This window comes from Kogia breviceps, chromosome 2 (assembly GCF_026419965.1).
Source record: "Kogia breviceps isolate mKogBre1 chromosome 2, mKogBre1 haplotype 1, whole genome shotgun sequence".
NCBI classification, from domain to species: domain Eukaryota; kingdom Metazoa; phylum Chordata; class Mammalia; order Artiodactyla; family Physeteridae; genus Kogia; species Kogia breviceps.
This window is the reverse complement of record NC_081311.1, coordinates 34,961,057-34,981,286: the sequence shown is the minus strand read 5'-3', so window position 1 is coordinate 34,981,286 and position 20,230 is coordinate 34,961,057. Positions and strand designations below refer to the sequence as shown.

Genomic DNA, 20,230 nt, shown 5'->3' with positions numbered 1-20,230 from the left:
GCATTGCCATCACTGCTTCATTTAGCCATATAAGGAGAGTATGGTATTTTCCATTTCGCACAGAAGGGCTATATTCACCTCTGCCATACAGCATGTTTTATCATTCAAGGATGAAAATAGTCATCGCTCAAAACCAGATTTCCATACATAGTTATCACTGAGTTAGCTTGTCCCTTAGAGCACATTAATTGTTTTAAATATTACAGTGCTAAGACCCTGAAAACAAGTATTTTGATGTGTTCAAGGAGCATATGACCAAACATACAATTATTTTTAGATGATGATTCACTAATTGCAACAAAGTTATTAATATGTTTAATGCAGTTAATTAACTCAGATACTTGGAAAAGCATCTTTCTCAGGACACTTGTAAAGGGCATTCAGATACACACAGAAGTTCTGTCTTTGGACATTCTCACGATAATAAATGTTGTAAGATAAATGTGTTGGAAAATGTCTATGCTTCCCCTTCTCAACTATTAAGCAAAATATGTCAGACTAAGAAATGGGATTAAAAGTAGTTCTACTGTTTTATTAAAGAGTATCTTTAAAATGGTTAATCTTTCATTTCAAAGTTTCATACATAGACAAAATAGTGGGCTCGAGGAAAAGCTTCACAGCCACCTTATTCTCCTTTCTACTCCTCCCTCCCTGACCCCCACCCCAAAAAAACCCAACCCAATATAATACACATCACAAATTGCCAGCTACTACCAATAAAACATACTTAAGATTGACTTTGTGTTCCTTAGTTCCCTTCGTCTAAAATAATGGCTTTGATCAGTACTGTAAAATATGACAAAGAGGCAAGCAAAGCTTGGATTCACAACAGCACAAAGTTCTATTGCTGCCAAAGGAAATGGACACAGAAAGAGACATTTTCATACTTGGTTTAAGCAGTGCTGCAGTAAACCATTATAATCTGGGATCTGAGTCTCTTCCAGTGTGCTAGAATTGTCTTTACAACAGCCATATCATCATGGCTGAAATATGCATTTGATTATAATCTTAATATCACTCAGCTTTTCCAATGCTTGTATCAATGCTTTCTGTTAATGCCTTCAGTTTAAACTATATATCTGTGGTGGAAAAATTAATGCTGTACTATAGCAAAAAAGCCAAAAAGTAAGCTAGACTCAGAATATTTGAAGGCTATAAGTAATATGAATATATTTATTAAATTAAAAATTTTTTATCATACCAGGAACACCCATTTCTCTTTTCAATATTTCTTAAAGACATAAATTTCACTGCCTGCATAAATTCACTCTGTCAAGGTCAAGACCCATCTTTAATAAATAAGACCCTTTTAAACAAAAGATAAGCAATAGATGAAAATAACACTTACAAAGTTAATATGCAATGTCAGTAACTGCTTGTACAGTCTGTTCCTTTGGGTGGGTTTTTTGTTTGTTGGGTTTTTTTTTCTTTTTTCTTATTTACAGCAGAGTCCGAGAAATAGATACCTCCTTCCCCTCCCCCCACCCCACACACAATAGATCTTCCTTTACATGCAATCACCCAATCTCAAGTAACAAATTCTTAGCAGCAGTTACCTTTGAGGGTCCAGTTTTTAAGGATCGATAAAATTTAAAAGTGTACAGTATTTATTTTCTTCTTTCAGGTTGATTATGTGACCGCTCTGGCAAGAGCACTTTGACAACTGTAAGAAGAGAGGGCATGCGCACACAGGGAACTGTGGGGGCTGAAGTCCTTAGCTAGGTCCGCTGCCCGACTGGAGAATGTTCCGCTAGGAAAGGAGGAAGCCTCCAAAATACTGATTCCACGGGAAAGAGGTTGTGCCTATTACACTGTATCTTCCTAACCAATCTGAATCACGAGTTGTTAAGATGAACACAGGGGGAAAATAAACCGGTTTGTCAACTGATTTAGGAGGCCAGGTTAAAAGAGAAACTGGATTCTAGGACTCAAAATAAAGAAACCCAACGGAGCTACCTTAAATGGTGTTAGAATGGTAATGACTGGGTAGCCAGCAATAGGAACCCTACCACAGCAAAAGAGATGGGGTGGGGAGGAATAAGGAAGGGAGGAGGTGGACTACTAGGGAAAGATACTTAAAATCTGACCATACTTAAAAGACACATGCTTAATATTATAAAATGAAAAGTACCTTAATATTAAATATGATATAAACCTTGGAGGTCAGGTTAAAAATAGGTTTCAGTCACGAATTTTTGACATCTTATCTAATCACCAAGATTTCTTTGTATTTGAAATGAAGGCACAAATCAATTACTTCAAGATTCTATTTCATATGCTCGAAATCAACTCATCTCCTTATTTTACTTGTCAAAATGAAAGTTTACCTTGCATTATTCATAAAATGATCAATCAAATAAAATTCAACTCTTTTAAGCTAAAATAGTGTTTGGTTAAACATTAAAAAAATATTTGACATGTTTAGAGTTTCACCGTATAGGGCAGTGACTTCTTTATTCAAGACAGAAAGTAGATACAGTTTCTATCTAAAATTTTTTTTTCCGGTGTACATTTTTCCTATCTTAACCTCATAATTCCAAGGCTGGAATCTCATAACATCTTATCAACTGGTATTATCTATAGCTTCTGAGAGCAATAGTTCAATTACCAGTTTGCTCACATAGGCAGAAGATATTATTTCTTGTGGGATTTGGTTCAGTGCCATTCACCCAAGAGGTTCAGAGTAAATGTCAGTTGATGATTATGCTGATTGGACTTAGAACTAAAAATGTTAAGCACCATTTAAAACTGTCTTATTTCTCTATTTCCCCTCTTCACCAATTACAACTAAAGTAGTATTACCAGAGACTACCAATTTGCAGCAGTTAGTAGTCTTTGTTTCTAGTTATTTCTAAGGAAAAAAACAAAACTAACAATTTAAGAGGAAAAAATAATTTTGAATGAATCTGCCGAAAGCTCTTTTTAAAAGAATTAAATAAATTATCTTCTTATTCCTACCGTGAACTTAGCGTCTATTCCCCTTTTTTTTTTCTTCCTCTACCTTCCTAAAGAAAGCTTTACCTCCGCCAACATGCTATACTAACCATATTCATTACAGAGTCTGTAAAGATCAACTCATGGCTAATCTTATTCCTGAATACTTCCCTAACCTACCAAACGTCTACATTTTCAAGCACTTCAATTAAGTTAAAAAAAAAGTTCCCTCATAAAACCCTTATAAAGACTTGTTTTAAGAAATCGATTTTTTAAAATTATTTGAAATTAATATGTCAAGACTTCATCGGTAAGTAGAAGTTCTTAAGTTATTCATGTGTGCTTGAAAATGGTTTACCTGGGCATTTATCAATCCACCTGACCCCAAGTACAGGTCTACTAATAATTCTCACAATGAAGAAAAATAAACTTTGGCCTCTAACCCTTTGATAAATGACAATAATTAGCACAGCCCATACTTAACATAATTTTATTGTATTTGAAAATGAACTATCTCTGCTCTTCCACTCCTAAAACGAGCACTCAAATTTAAAAGAAAATGACTCATACATATATACGAAGGTATAAGTAAATACCAAGCAAACAATAAATTATAGGAGGACCCCTAACAAAGACAAAGAACTTCTCTACTGAAATCTTGTTTTTTATTTAACCAAAAAGGAAGCATTTTCTGAAATTTTGTCTTTAGGTCACAAAGCTTAACCATAGACCCCTTTTGAATAGTCATGGAAGGCTGTAAAAATAGAGATTGCACTTGCAAAGTTAATTCATTGAGATATACCTGGGTCAAATACATTTTTCTAGGCTTCCTTCTTTCCTTTCTTTCCCTGCTTACATCTCCAGCACAATGCTTATGAGTCCCCGGGTAGTTGGTGGTTGCTCCATGTACCCTTGCTGATAAGTGAATAAATGGATAAATGAATGGATGGATGAAGCATAGTTTTTGAGTATCTAAAACAGCCAAGGTTTGAGACTTCCCTGGCAGCCCAGTGGTTGGGACTCAGTGCTTCCAATGCAGGGGCGAGGGTTCGATCCCTGGTCGGGGAACTAAGATCCCACATGCTGCGCAGAGTGGCCAAAATAAATAAATAAATAAAGTTCATTTAATAAATAAAACAGCCAAGGTTTGAGTAAGTATTAAATTATCCTCCATTTACAAGAGCAATTACTTTTTCATCAGCTGCAAGAATGGGAAGTGTTATAAAACAGCACAATTTTGGACCTTTATGATGCTCAGCAGTATGCAGATCATTGGATTATCATCATAAAATAACATTCATTAAGCACTAAGTGAACAGGAACTTTGTTCCCATCTAAGAGTTTACAATCTAATAAAGACACACACCCTACCCCTCCACAAAAACTGCTTCATTAAGTTCACAATAGCCATTCAGAGCTAAGTCCAAAGGATGTTTTGTTAGTCTTATCTTGCTTGACCTTGCAGCAACACTGACATAACTGACCACACTTTCTAGATATACCTTCTTCCCTTGGCTTCCTTCATGCTGTCCTTTCTTGGTTTTCTTACATTTGCAGTTTTACTCGCTTGCCCACATGTGCACACACATGCTCTCTCTCTGTCTTCTTTGCTAACTGACTTTAAATATTGATTTCCTCAGGGCTCTGTCCTAGGCCCTCTTCTCATCTCACTTCATTTGAATGGCTTTCCCAACTAAAAGGAAAGGACCAGGCCTATCTTTATTGACAGCTATATTCCCAACATCTATCACTGTGCCTAGCACATAATAAATAGGTATTCAGGAAATATTTGTTGAATTAAATTTACATTTGTATGCAAAGGGCAAGGATGCCAACACACTCTAGGTGGCAAAAAATAAATAAACCTAGAGGGACTTACACCACCAGATATCGAGACCTATTATAAAGCTATAATAATTAGATTGTGTGGTTATTGGCACAGGATAAGCAAATAGACAAATGGACCAAAAAGTCCAGACACAGATCCACATATGTATAGTTGTTAAGGAACTGTGGACCAAAACCACCCACCTTGGCCAGGCACGATGATAACCGCTTGCCTGAGTTATCTCACAACAAGAGGTCCCGATAAGGAACATGGTGCTGCCTCTGAAAACTAACCAGGAGAATTCGGGAGGGGCCAAAAGAGGGAGGAGACAACCCACCTCCCAGACTCCTTCACTCTGGAATCCATCTTGGCTGAGATGCACGCGCCACCAGGAAGGGCCCTAAGTCAAACCATGGGCCAGAAATGATTGGCCAGAGACAACCCAGAAACTAACCCCACTACCATAAAACCTAAGACTGTGAGCCACGTGGCAGAGCAGTTCTCCTAGGCTGCCTTACCCTGCTGCTCTCCGCCTGGGTTCCCCTTTCCAATAAAGTGTCTTGCTTTGTCAGCACATGTGTTTCCTTGGACAATTCATTTCTGAGCGTTAGACCAGAGCCCACTTTCAGGCCCTGGAAGGGATCCCCCTTCCTGTAACATGGTGACCAGATTTAGGAAAACAGTAACATTGCAGTAGTGAAAGGATGGTCTTTTCAATAAAGGATATTGGAGTCAACTGAATATCCATATGGCAAAAAAGAGACCTTCACCCTTATCACACCATACACAAAAATCAATTCCAGATGGATTGTGAGTCTAAATGTGAAAGGTAAACAATAAAGCCTTTAAAAGAATATTTTCATGACATTAGAGCAGGCAACAATTTCTTCAACAGGTCACAAAAGCAATAACTATAAAGGAAAATTTTAATAAATTAAACTAAGTAAATTAAGAACATCTGTTTACCGAAAGTCAGAGTGAAAAATCACAGAATGGGAGAAATATATGTTATATATATTTCTTTTTCAACAAAATACTTGTAATTCAAATATATAAAGGACCCTTACAAATTAATAACAGTGAACATCCCTAAGAAAAATGGGCAAGAGACTCTAACGAAAGATATTCAAATATCCAAAAAGCACATGAAAAGGTGCTCTACGTCACTAATAATAAAAGAAATACAAAATACAACCAGAATGGCTAAAATTGGAAAAGGCAGACAATACCACACATTCACAGGATGTGGGGTAACTCATTCTCAAATGCTGCTGATGGAAGTATAATTTAGTATAACTATACAACCACATTGCAAAACTATTTAGTAGGATCTATTAAAGCAAACATTCACACACTTTATGACCCAGCAATACTGCATCTAGATATATACCCAATAAAGATGCAAACATATGTTCACCAAAAGACATGTTCAAAACATTACTGATAATAGCCCAAACTTGGAAACAACCCAAATATCCATCTACAATAGACTGAATAAGTAAATCTGTGATAGAAGTATATAATGGAATATCATAAGGCAAAGACAATGAATAGACACCAGCTCTATAAAACAACATGGATGAACTGCATGAATACAATGCTGAGTGAAAGAAGCCTGACACCTAAGAATATATACTGTATGATTCACTTTATATAAAGTTCTAATAAAACTAATTTATGGGGCTAGAAGGCAGCATGCTGGTAACTTCTGCAGAGTAATAATGATTGATAGGGGATATAAAAGGGGGCTGCAGGGGACAGGAATAAAGACGCAGATGTAGAGAATGGGCTTGAGGACACGGATGTAAAATAGATAGCCAGTGGGAAGCAGCCGCACAGCACAGGGAGATCAGCTCTGTGCTTTGTGTTCACCTAGAGGGGTGGGATAGGGAGAGTGGGAGGAAGGGAGACGCAAGAGGGAGGAGATATGGGGATATATGTTTATGTATAGCTGATTCACTTTGTTATAAATCAGAAACTAACACTATTGTAAAGCAATTATACTCCAATAAATATGTTTAAAAGGGGGGGGGGCTGCAGGGATGCTGGTGATACACTTTTTTTTTTCTTTTTTTAATTTGGCTGCACCGGGTCTTAAATTGTGGCATGAAGGTTCTTAGTTGTGGCACGCGGGATCTAGTTCCCCAATCAAGGATCGAACCCAGGCCCCCTGCATTGGGAGTGCAGAGTCTTAACTGCTGGACCACCAGGGAAGTCCCTACTCTGTTTCTTGAACTGGACACTGTTACACAAGTATATTTACTTTAAAAATTCAGAAAACAGACATGATTTTTGTACTTTTCTACATTTTTGTTATACTTTCTTTAAATTTATAAAACATATACATGTATTTGTAAAGGTTAACTATCTTCTCTAAAGTAAAGAGGAAAAAATAGCACAATCTGGCCAAATACGGAGGGGAGCCTTAAGTCTGGGTCATCTAAGCTAGAGAAATAAAACTGGGGAGTTCCTATGTGCCAGACTTGTATCAGAGGCACTAAGTGCAAAGATGAAAAAAAGCCTAAATCCCTTGACTTCAAAGACCCCACAGCCTAAGGAAGGAAAAATCATTATGGTCAACTATGGTAAATTAGATATCCCCTAAGTAATCTAGAAAGCTTTTAAGATCTTAAAGCTTTTAAGGTCTAGAAAGCTTTTAAGATCTTAAAGCCTAAGACAATTTACTAGCAGGAAGTCCACCTCCTCTGAGTAAGGACCGGTTAAGCAATTCTAGATCAGACTGTCTGAGAACAGAACAAAAGAAAGGGAGCAAAAGGGGAGCCAGGTGAGTCAGGTATGGTTTGGTGGGCACTCTGAAGAGCACCTGGGGTTCTTTATGTTTCTTGCCTCTCTGTCCATTAGTTTTTATTTCATTCAGCAATTTTATGAAAAACCCCCAAGCCACAAAGTACAAATTCCAAAACTTCACCTGCTTTTTTAACTGACCTTGTCTCTAACCTCTAAGAGAAAACAGGATATTAGTAATTTCCTCAATTTCTCAGCTGCCCACCCTCTCTTTACAAACTTATCTACATCACCACCCATACTTGCTTTCCTCCTACCTCAGAGGAAGCTGAGTTCCCCTACAAGTCCACACTAATCCTTCCATCTATAGTCTAGAGTTCATTCCATCTAGTTTCCTTGAGACCTAGTTCATTAGTTAATTATGTCCAACTTTCTCCTTCCCATTCCAGCCTGGCCATTTGAAAGAAACCCTAAATCCAAGCTTTACTGCTTTCTCACTTCCAGCTGACTCCACAAACTTACTGCATCTGGCTTCTGCCCCTACAATCCTTCCAAAATTGCTCTTGCTACTGATCTTACTCAAATCACCAATGACCAACTGACACCTTTTCAATTCTTATTTTATTTGCCATTTATCTTTCATAAAACACTTGCATTAGGCAGAATTCTAAGATGGCTCCCCAAGATTCCAAGCTAGAAGGAAAACAGGGACCTTAGTCCTACAAAGGCAATTCTGCCAACAATAAGAATGAACCTGAAAGTGGATTGGACACCCTAAACAGAGAACCCACAGTCATGCTGACTACAGAACTGTAAGTTAGTAAGTGAGTGGGGTTGTTTTTTTTTTTTAAGCCATTAAGCTTGTGGTAATTTGTTACAGATCAGGAGAAAACTAACACAACAGTACTCCATTGTTTTTGAAGACACTGCTCTCCTGGTTCTTCACTTCTGAAGTTTCTTCTCAGTCCCTTGGCCACTAAATACAGCTTCCCCCTGGGAAGCAAAGACTTCAGAGAAGCAAACCCTACCTAGTTAATGTTTTAAGTTGTTCTTCAAATCTCCTGACAGTTTCACCATTTCACTTTAAATGCTGTTCACAGGTTGCCCTCATTAAATTGGAATCAACAGGCACCTCTCAAGGAGCTGCCTTAGAAGTATCACCAGCTTCCACAATTTCAACTTCCAACCCGAAAGTTTTAGCTACAGCTTTGAGCATTTTCCTAAGAGCATTCCAACTGCCTGCTGGACATTTCCATATTCAAGTTTTACCGCGTCACTCATCGTTCTCTATGGGACAAGAGCAAACATTTACCCTACTATTTAGGGTTCTCTCCTTCTAATCCCAACCTTTATTCTCAGATAGCATTGACCCCACTTCTCCAGGCAAATTGGTCTACTTGTGGTCCTGAACCTTGCTAATGTTACCGCTCCCATATGGCATACCCTCCTCATCCTCTCTACTTATCCTAATCTCACCTTTCTTCAGGGCCTAGTTCAAACACCAGTTCCTAAAAACAGCATCTATCTGTACCACACATTTATAGCTTTGCATTTCTATTTACCTTTTCTGGTATAATTATGTTAATTCCCCAGCTAGAACTCTAAGCTTCTTGAGGGAAGGCACTGGAACTTATGCTTTTGTTCTTCCTCAAAGTCAGGTAGTATCCTGCAGGGAGCCTAGTAATTAGAGCCAACATTTATTGCACATATACTGTGTGCCAAGTGCTTTCTACTTATTAGTTCATTTAATCCATGTAATAAACCTATGAGGTAAGTACTGTTATTGTCCCTAATTCGAGATAACAAAATGGAAACGTAGAAAGGTGATTTACCTGGCCATACAAGCAGGTCCTCTTGTCCTACTTGATCTGAACAGCCCAGCAGATAGCTTGGGCTTCAGAGGTGTGAAAAGAGGGCAAATTATGGTTCAGCAAATTTTCTTTCTCCCCTTGACACAAAGCTTTTATACAATGACCTCTGCCTGAAAACCAAAGAAAAATTCTAACCAAAGGATTCCAAATTCCACCTATGAGGAAGACCCAGTCCCACTCCAGGGTGTTCTAAAAACAATATGATTGTTTCCAAGAGGATGAATCATCCAAAGAACTGATTTTAAGTCTTGTATCTAGAGAGCAAGGCTGGTCCAAGCCTGAAAATGATGGAGAAAATCTTTCCTGGCCACAATCTCTACAGACATACACAATAGGTGTTGTACGAGTTAACGAGTCACCAGGATCATCAGAACCAAAGGGAAGGGCAATGGTCAGAATGTCTACCCAAGTCACCCTTGGATCCTGGTATTTGAAATCAGGTAGTGTTTGTGTGATATCAGTGCTTTACATTCACAGAGGGGATTAGACTTTACCAAACGCCTTCAACTTATTATCTCACTTGATATTAACAGCCCTGTGCAGTGGAAAGACGGCACAGACAGGGCCCTTGCGTTTCCTTCTGCAGTGCACCAGAAGGCTGGCCAAGGAGGCTAGTAGAGACTGAAATCTACATGCTCCGGGCACCAAGCTCATGAACCTTAGTGGCAGAGCTGCTTCTGCCTGGAGGAAAAGGCATCTTTTCCTAATTTCCACAAAGGGACTGTATGAATAGGTGACAGCAACAAGGATGACTATAAAGCTAGAAAAATAAAGAATAAATAAAGATGTTGAAACCCAGGCTCAGAGATGTTACACGATATAGTTAATAACTGGTGGATCCAAGATTAGAATTCAAGTCTTCCAACTTATTAGTTCTAGTTTGCATGCTTTTTCAACTATACTACAAGTCTCCCATTGGTTCAGTTTAATGTAGGCTATCTCTGTCTTCTCATGTGGCAGACTGGTATCCTCAGTACTTTGCTCCAACCAGTGGAAACAAAGTCCAGAGCTTTTTGGTGTTGTTCTGTCCTGAAGCCACAGCTGTCCTCTTACTGAAGAAGCTGAGAAACAGATATGTGTGCCAACTGTACCAAAAGGGATACTTTAGATGGATCTCCTACCACTTTTGGAAAAACAAATTAGACCACCTGTCCTAATGTTATGGATCATACATCATCACAGTGGCAGAGAGTTAACATTATTAATATTATGGGAGATGGTGTGTGGAAAGGCCATAAGGTATGAAATCCAATTATCTAAATTTAGATACTAGCATTACCACTTATTAGCTGCCTGGCCCTGGGAGATAACAATAACAAATATTCATTGAACACATACTATTTGCCATACCATGTACTTTGTTTACATGAATAATTTCACACAATCCTAAGAGGTATGTATCTTCATTACTCCCATTTCACAGATGAAGATATTGAGGCTCTGGAAAGTTCAAGTAACTTACCCTAGGTTACACTGTTGGGAAGTGGAGAAGCCAGGTTTTCGAACCCTAGCAATATGACTCTAAAACCCATGTTCTCAATTTCTTAGCCTTTGTTTCCTCTAGAATAAAATAGAGATAATAATAACAGCTGCCCTACCCAAATAATCAGAATTATATTAGCATGTACAAGGGCATTTTCAATAAACTGTAAAGCAGTAAAGGTCAATGTATGAAATCCAAAGCTAACATTGACATGCAGATGGGTTTATCTGGAAGGTCTACACAAGTACAGATTTCCTTGTCTCCTTTCCACTTAATATTAGGAGTCAAATGAGTTGTGTTAAGACCATGCTTCTGGGCTTCCCTGGTGGCACAGTGGTTGAGAATCCGCCTGCCGATGCAGGGGACACGGCCTCGTGTCCTGGTCCGGGAAGATCCCACATGCCACGGAGTGGCTGGGCCCGTGAGCCATGGCCACTGAGCCTGTGCTTCCAGACCCTGCAACGGGAGAGGCCACAGCGGTGTGAGGCCCGCATACCAAAAAAAAAAAAAAAAAAAAAAGACCATGCTTCTTTGAACAACAATGATCTTGCTCCCACACATTTCTTACCTCACCCCTTTCCATATCCTGTGTTCCTACTTATGGAAGCAAAATACAGTGGGACATATCCTTAAACTGCTAGAGGGTACAGATTTTATTGTTCATTAGTTTCAACATCTGTAGCTTTAGAAAATTTCTTCACCACCTGGCAATGATGATGATGATATTTATACTAACTGATCATTTATTTATGTAGGCATCTAAATAAGCATTTTACATGCCTTATCAGTTAATCCTCAAAATAATCCTAAAAGATAGAAGCTGTCATTCTTCTCATTTTTCAGATAAGGAAACCAAGGTTTAGAAAGACTAAATAATTTGCCCAGGGTGACATAACTAGTGGATGAATAAGCTCAGGTCTATTTTGACTCCAAAACTCAAGCTCTACAGCTTAACTCTTATCCCTCACATCTTGCCACACCCTGAGGACAGTGCCCACATTTTCTTTACAATCACTGCCTCCCATTGCTTTATTTTTATTTTTTTAAGTTAATTAATTTATTTGGTTGCACCGGTCTTAGCTGCAGCAGGCAATGCCTCTCATTGCTTTAGTAACCATATTTTTCCTACCAAAAATCAAAACATGTGGCCTGACCATGTGAAATAATTAAACTCTAGAAAAATCCAGGACCTGTGCTATTGGGCTTTTACCTTCCTCCCTCATACCTGATCACCTAGAACAAGCCCTATTCACATTGTTCTTGGCTTCTCTTTTGAGCTCAGACCTGGTTCTTCTTAGTGTTAAATCCATCTCCCAAGCAGAGCCCTCCCCTAAACTCTTCACCCAAAAGCCTCAGAGCCTTGTGGAAAATGTGACCTCGACCAATCTTACCACCCTAAAAAATTCCTCTCCCCAAAGAAAAAGGTGAAACGGTTTTTTTCCTCTTTTCTTTTTTTTGTTTATATAAGTTGTCCTTGAGACATCCGTTTGAAACATCCCACTCTTCTATCAATGGGCTCTCCCAGGGAAAGCAAGGAAAAGGAAAAGAGAAGTTTATCTGTTCTCTTAAGGGAGAGACATTGTTTGGCCTCTCCATTCTAAAGTAGCTCTTTATTGCAGTTTGCCCTGTAGGTCCTCTCAGAGAGGATAAAAAGGAAGCAGAAGACCTAAATTTCATACGCAGAAATTATCTGGAAATTCACTCATTCAACACATTTATTGAGCACCAACTATGCAGTAGGCTCCGAACATTTATTATTGCTCTCTTCCATCTAAATGCAAGATCAAGAATACTCAAAAGTAGTATACAAGAAAGAAAAGATCTTTCTACATGGGGGGAGAGGGGGAATGGTTATTGAAAAAATAAAAAGTAAGAAATATCAGATAAGTGCTGTAAAGAACAAAAATGGTGATGTGATTGAGAGAATCTGGTAAGATATTTACATTAGGTAGTCATTAAAGGCCTCAATGATGAAGTGACACATGAATCAAGTTCACACCTGAATTAAAAGGACCCATCCATGTGAAGACTGGTGGTGGAGGACGCAAAGGGAACAGCTAATGTGAAGATCCTAATGCAGGAGGGATAAGCCTTTAAAGCAGAAGTTGGCAAACTTTTTCTGTAAAAGAGCCACATAGTAAATGTTTTAGGCTTTGCAAGTCACACAAGGTCTCTTGTTCCATATTCTTCTTTTTGTTCCTGTTGTTGTAGTTGTTTCACACTCCTTTAAAAATGGCAGTATAAAAATAGGCCTCTAGCAAAATTTGGCCCCTCTTAGTTTTCTAACCCCTGCTTTAGAGGAACATCTAATCTATTGTAGCTAGAGTAAACAAGGAGAAAGTGGTGCAAGATGAAGTCTGAGAGGTAGTCAGGAGCCATATGGTATAGTGCCTTTTAGGTTAAATTAAGATTTGGGGTTTTTTTTCTAAGTGTGATGGGAATCCCCTGGAGAGTTTTAAGCAGGGCAGTGACATGATCTGATTTATGCTTTAAAAAGGCCACCGTGGTTCTGTGTGAAGAACAGAATGTGGTGGGGATAAGAGTGGAAAGAGAAAGATAGTTGATTAGGAGGCCAGCTACTGTATCATCCAGGCAGGAGAGAACGAGGAGAGTGATGTTAGAGACAGAAAGAATTGAACAGAGGGGAACTAAACACTCTCGATGAAAGCTCTATCACTGAGAAACAAAAACACAGAAGAATTCTTGAAATTTTACTTTAAAATCAAAAGAGTACTATAAAGAGCTTGACTAACAGAAAAATCTTGGTTACTCAAAATTTTAGCAATATTTTGACATGTTTGATTTATAGATATTTGACCTTCAGGAAGATCATCTTTTCCTCTCTCTGAATCATTTCCTCTAGTGAAATGATTCAGTTTCTCCTCTGGTCCCTGACACTCATTATTTTCCCCATTTCATTTACATGTATTATGAAGTATACTGAGATTGTTCCTCTCATTTCAGAGTACACTGCAGTCAACCAAAAGAGCAAAACTGTTTGCTCTTTTAAAATCAGAGAAACTTCCAACTTCCCTTGGCAACTTCACCATGAGGAAGTTGTAAATGTAGGTGGTTCTCACTCTACCCAAACTCATTTTCTTATTCTTTCTTTGATAAAAACGAAGCTGAGTTTTTGAAAATTCATCAAGGTGTACATTTAATTTGGGCACTTTTGGGGTATATTTGGGGGAGAAAACAAAAACAAAAACAAAACCCAGACACACACACAGAGGTTCCAATGATGGCAACCTTTAGAGAGTAGGCAGATTAGATAGTGTCATAGGTTAGGTTCCTTGGAGACAGAGTCTGAGACCAATTTCAAGCAAGAGATTTACTGAGGCAGGACGCAACTGGCAAATACCTCTGCAATGCAATGAGGAAGACCAGGAGAGTCAAAGGGAGACACTGACCCCAAAGTGGTTGCCACTTGGCCAATACCTGTGGTAGCTGGGACAGGTCCCTCAGACTTGTCTTCAAATAAGGCAAGGAATCTGGGTCTTTGCATCTTAAATCATCCAGTCACTGGCTGTGGGCCAGTGAGGCATAACCTGGGAGGATAACCTAAAGTGAGGCAGTTCCCTGCAACCTAAGGCAACACCCTGCAAAAACAAAGCTTTTCACCATCAGGAACAACTCCCAGCAGCTGAGGGAGGAGTACATTACCCATGAAGAGAGGATCTGGATTGGAGCACCACAGTACCCACTACAGAGGGATACTCAGGTGTTCTCATATAGTCATTTTTATCGTTTAATATGAATCAAGGCAGTATTTTACCATGGGTTTATAGTATTTTTATTAAAATACTCTAGTACTTTTTAGTATACCAAACATACTAATCAGCATGGCAATTGGTATGTACCATATAATACACTATTTTACCACTTAAAGCATTTTTATTAAAAATAAATAGAGACCATTTTCAAATGTTTAGGAACATACTCTCAGAAATACTGCTGGAAAAGTGACTCAAGTGCCATTTCAACTGTGTACCTTTTTGCAGCTGATTTTTAAACCTGAGTCATTTTTGACTCTTCCTCCTCCCTTATCAAGTCCTATGGCTCCTTCCATGATAAGACTCCTCCATCTATCCTTTTCTGTCACTGCCACCAATTCTGGTCCCCACCTTCATCTCCTCAAACTTAAAACATCTCTTGTGTCCAGTTTCATCCAAGTTGTGTTGGGTTTTTTTTGGCAGGGGGGATGCTCCATTGCATGACTTGCATTAATTACTCAAAGAGTCATTGAAAATCTGTGCAAGGTACCAGGGAAATAATATTGAGTAAAAAAAGACAATCCCTACATCTTTTATGAACATTAATTTCTACTGAGTGGGAAGGACTTTAAACAGTAAACTCCATGATAATTTCATGGCAGTTGTGATAAAAATGCTATGAAAAAGTACCAGATGTTATGAAACCATACAATGTTGGGACCTGGATTAGGGGGTCAGGGAGGGGTTTTCTAGAGTAAGTAAAATGAGCCTTAAAGAACAAAAGGATAAAGTTCAAAGGAAGTATGCTCCATGCAAAGAGAATACCATGCTTCTTCTTACCGTCAATATCTGAAGAGGAGGAAGCATGGTATATTCAAGGAACTAAAGAAGAAAGCCAGCAGCTAGCATGCTAGAGTTCAGGGTTCATTTGGGAAGCTGGAGGGAGGTGGGGAGTAAAGTAAAGCAAGATAAAGTAAGTGAGGGCAATACAAAACCATTAAAAATGGGGTTTTATGTCTGCACACCAAGGGGGGAAAGCAGCAGGGGGGGTGGGGGTGGGGGTGGGATGAATTGGGAGACTGGGATTGACATATATACACTAATATGTATAAAATGGATAACTAATAAGAACCTGCTGTATAAAAAAACAAAATAAAATTCAAAAATTCAAAAAAAGGGGTTTTATTTTACTTTTAATGTTTCACTTTGAAATAATTTCAGAATTAAAAAAATGTTACAAAAAAGAATTTCCCTCTACTTTTCACCCACATTCTCCAAATGTTCACATCTTAAATGACCACAGTATAACTATCAAAATCAGAAAATTAACATTGATTCAGTACTATTATCTAATTTACAGACCTTATTTTACCAACTGGCCAACCAATGCCCCTTCTAAGAATCCAACCAAGAATCACACACTGCATTTAGTTGTCATGTCTCCTTAGGCTCCTTTAATATGGGACAATTCCTCAGTACCTCTCTTTCATGACCCTGACACTATTTTTTTTTGGCCACACGACACAGCATGCAGGATCTTAATTCCCCGACCAGGGATCAAACCCACACCCCCTGCATTGGAAGCGTGGAGTCTTAACCAGTGGACCACCAGGGAAGTCCCCTGACCTTGACACTTTTGAAGAACACTGGCCAGCTATCTGGTAGAATGTCCCTCAATTTTGGTGTCTCTGATGTTTCCTCATGATCAAATTCAGGTCATGCATTTTTGACAATAATACCACAGAAGTCATGTTGTGTCCTTCTTAGTGCATCATTCCAAAAGGAACACGATGTGGATATGCCCCATTGTGGTAATGATAACTTTGATCACTTGGTTAAGGTAGTGTCTGCCAGATTTCTCCACTGTAAAGCTACTATTTTTCCCTTTCTACTTAAATATCTTGGGGAAGATACTTTCTGACTATGTGAACATCCTGTTTATCAACATACTTTCACCCACTAATTTTAGCATCCATCAATGATTCTTGCCTATATCAATTATTCCTGTGGTGTTTGCAAATGTTGATTTGCTACTTTCATCAATGCTTCTCATTAGTTGGAATGCCACTATAAGGAAGAGTTTTTTCTTCTCCCCTGATTTATTCATTTATTTTTAACAGCGTAGACTCACAGATTCTTATTTTATTCTACAGGTTATAATTCATTATCGTTATTTATTATGTTACTCAAAATGTCCCTGATTTGGCCATTGGGGTCCCTTCAAGTTGACTCCTAGGCCCTTTTGACATGGCCGCATCATTTTTCTGGCACATCCCTACTTTCTGGCACTGCAGATGTTCCAGGTTCATATACTTTTCCTTTCCTACTAGTCTAGGATTAGCAGTTTCTCCAAAGAGCCCTTGTTCCCTCTATTGGAGATAGCACTAGGTATACTCATTGGTTCTGGGGTATAGCTGCCTTAGGCCCTCTCAGCAGATAAAGCCAAAAGCATATGTATGCACACATCTGTGTATGTTTATCTATGTATGTATATCTATAAAATCATGAGTTTGTATCGATACTTCCAATTCCAAACATCTCAGGGTTCATTCTCGCCTTAGAAGTGTCTCTCCCTTTTAAAAATTCACTAAATATTTACTGAACACCTGCCAAGGGCCAGGCTCTGTGCAGGGCACTGGGGATACAACCGTGAACAAAACAGGTATGGTCCTGGCCTGCCCTCATGAAGCTTAGAAGGCATAATTCATGGATTATTCCCCTTTTCTTCAAATTGCTAAATTTATGCTTTCTACTGGCTCCTCACCAGGATTTAAACAGGCCACAGAAGGACTTCAAGCAGGTAACATGAGCAGTTGTACATTTCTTAACAAGTCATTCTACTCGTGAATCGAAGGAAGAAAGAGTAAACTGGAGAGGCCAATTGTCAAATCAGTTGAAGAGGGATGAAAGCAAAGGTGGGGAGACCAATTATGAGACTAGTAAGTAGTCCAAGGTAAGAGATGACAGGCAGCTGGACTGGGGTGAAGGGAGGGGGCAATGGAAAAAAAATAAATGGATTTGAGAGATACTTAGGGATAAATGGACCACACTTGGTGACTGACCGAAGGGTAGGGGTATGAGGTAAAGGAGATAGATGACTCAAGGAGGACACCTAGGTTTCAGGGAGTGTGTACAGATATAATGGCTCAGGTTTCCATATATTATAAATATATGACAATATGTCTCTTCCATTAAATGGTAAACAACCTGATGACAAGAACAGATTAACAATGTATTATTCATATATTTGTATCCCCAGTATTCCCAGTGTCTGGTACATAGTTGGAGTTCAAGAACTTGTGTTGAATAAACAAATAGGTGATCCTTCTCAGACTTACTGAGTTGAGATTTCAGCTGTAGGGTATCAAATTAGTTATAAAACCTTCATAAAAGCCTAAAACTCTTTTAGTAGAGGAAAATGACTTATACTGAATATCTATTCTCCCAAAAGACTATATCCTGGTGTTTTAGTTTATTACATACACTTTCCCTTCTATCATTAATTCATCTTACTGAAGAGGTAAAACCCAGAAGCTATAAAATAGAGGTAAACATTTGACTATAACAATGAAATTTCACTTCACTCTATCAGACTGCCAAAAATTAAGACCTATTAAGAGCCTATTCGTGGCAGGGGGTGGGGGTAAGGGGAAGCCTCTGTTTCCTCACCTCCCAAATGAGGCTACGTGGATTAGGTGAAGTGTTTTTAGACTCAAGCAGGCATTTAGTAAAGATTGACACTGCCTTTCTCTTTACATATCCATATACTCCTCCTTCGAGACCCAATTTAAACCACTCCTCCAGTAGGAAGCCTGCCCAGACCCACCTTCAAACCACCCCTCCACTAGGAAGCCTGCCCAGACCACTCCAATATGCAGCAACTTCTCTGAGCTCCTGGGGTACCTAAAATTCTTCAGAAATTAACCATGGGTAGTTCTGTGATTGCTCTCGCAATAAATCACTTTCTTCTTTACTTGTTATTTAACTATCACATATTCATACACTGTTCTCCAGTGAAGTATACCTAGATTCAAAGGTCAGCTATGCCACTTATTTGCTATGACTTCATCTCTCCAGTGTTCAAGTTCTTATCTGTGATATGAGAGACACAGCATCTATCTGATAAGGTCATTGTTAGGGTTTGAGATAATGTGTGTATAGGGCCCAGCACATGCCACATATTAGGTGTTCAATAACTAGATGCCAACAGGCACTCGTTAAGGGCAGCTGTCGGATCTTTTTCAAATGTCAATCCCCTCCCAGATACAGCACCTCACAGAGTGCCTCACACATGGCTGCTGCTTGATATTTTATTTACTTATATTCCACCTTGTCCAAACAGGACCTAAGGCAGGTAGGTGTTCAACAAATATTTGTTAACTGATTACACGCCACACTTTCCAGTCAGATTTTCTTCTTTCTTTCTTTCCATTTTTCCATAATAAGCAGAACCACCATAATGTTGTGACTTTTTTTTTTTTTTTTTTGGGCCACACGGTTTGTGGGATCTCAGTTCCCGACCAGAGATTGAACCCAGGCCATGGCAGTGAAAGCCCGGAATCCTAACCACTAGACCACCAGGGAAATCCCAATATTGTGACTTTTTAAAAGCCTTTAATCATCCTTCACTTGCACCAATGATTTTTTTTTAATTTAATTTAAAATTTTTAACTATGAAATACATGCTCATGGTGAAAATGAAAACATCATAAGGGAATAAAATGAAAAGTAGGCTTCTCTCCCCATATTCAGTTTCACCATCCACAGGTAATATTAAAAAAACAACAGCAAAAAACATTTCCTATGTGTCTTTCTAGAAATCTCCTTACATACTCATGCTAAGTTAAAAATAATAATAATTTGGATAACACTATAGATACAATCCACTCCCTGCTTTTTTCACTTAACATATGGGTAGTATTTATTGGTTTTGGAGTTTGGCAACTATTCAACCGTCTTTAAGTTATTAAAGATCTGCCCTGATTTAGCAACATAAGAATATAAGCTCCACAAGAGCATTTTTGTCTCTTTTGCTCTCCTCTATCCCCAGCACCTAGATAGTTAATGAATCATAACTATATGGTCAAAAGTGCTTGCTAATAAATGTACTTCCTTTTGAGGAACTGCCTTCATTCAAGGTACATTGCCTTCCTTTAGCAAAGTGGCAAGGAAGATTGATTAGATGCTCTCTCCTTAGATTTTGAACTGTGAGCAGAATACAAACAGTTGGAGGGAGTTTATCCATTCCAGTGCTGAACCCATATGAGAGCATGGAATGTTCCTGCAAGACGATTCTCTCTGGTAGCCTACCTGACTGCTTCCAGCCTGGTTTTCCTGCCTTACTTTCAATCCTGTGAGCTCACCCAATTCCTTCCAATAAATTTCCTTTTGCCTAAGTTAGCTCAGTGTTTCTCAACCTCAGCGCTATTGACATGTTGAGCTACAACATATTTGTTGTGAGGGGCTGTTCTGTGCATTATAGTATGTTTAGCAGCATCCCTGGTCTCAACCCACCAGATGCTAGTGTAACTATCAAAAAAGTTTCCAGACATGAACAAATGTCCCCTAGTGGGACCGAATTAGCTAGAGTTGATTTCTGTGGAACAAAAAAAAAAACCTAACTGATGACCACTACATCTTTAGCAACTTTTCATTA

At 38.7% G+C, this 20,230-nt stretch overlaps 1 protein-coding gene across 6 annotated transcripts in view; it reads right to left on the bottom strand.

The window, feature by feature from the left end:
- CPEB3 (cytoplasmic polyadenylation element binding protein 3) overlaps positions 1 to 20,230 on the bottom strand; it is a 179,121-nt gene that overhangs the window by 151,483 nt on the left and 7,408 nt on the right. For 3 of the 6 annotated variants that reach the window (XM_059055462.2, XM_067025049.1, XM_067025050.1), the window contains exon 1: positions 1,557 to 1,647. The exons of 2 other annotated variants lie outside the window; for them this stretch is intronic. The gene's annotated coding sequence lies outside the window, so the exon portion shown is untranslated. Of the gene's footprint in view, positions 1 to 1,556; positions 1,748 to 20,230 lie in introns of those variants that run through there. One more of the 6 variants, XM_067025045.1, reaches the window with a different exon arrangement.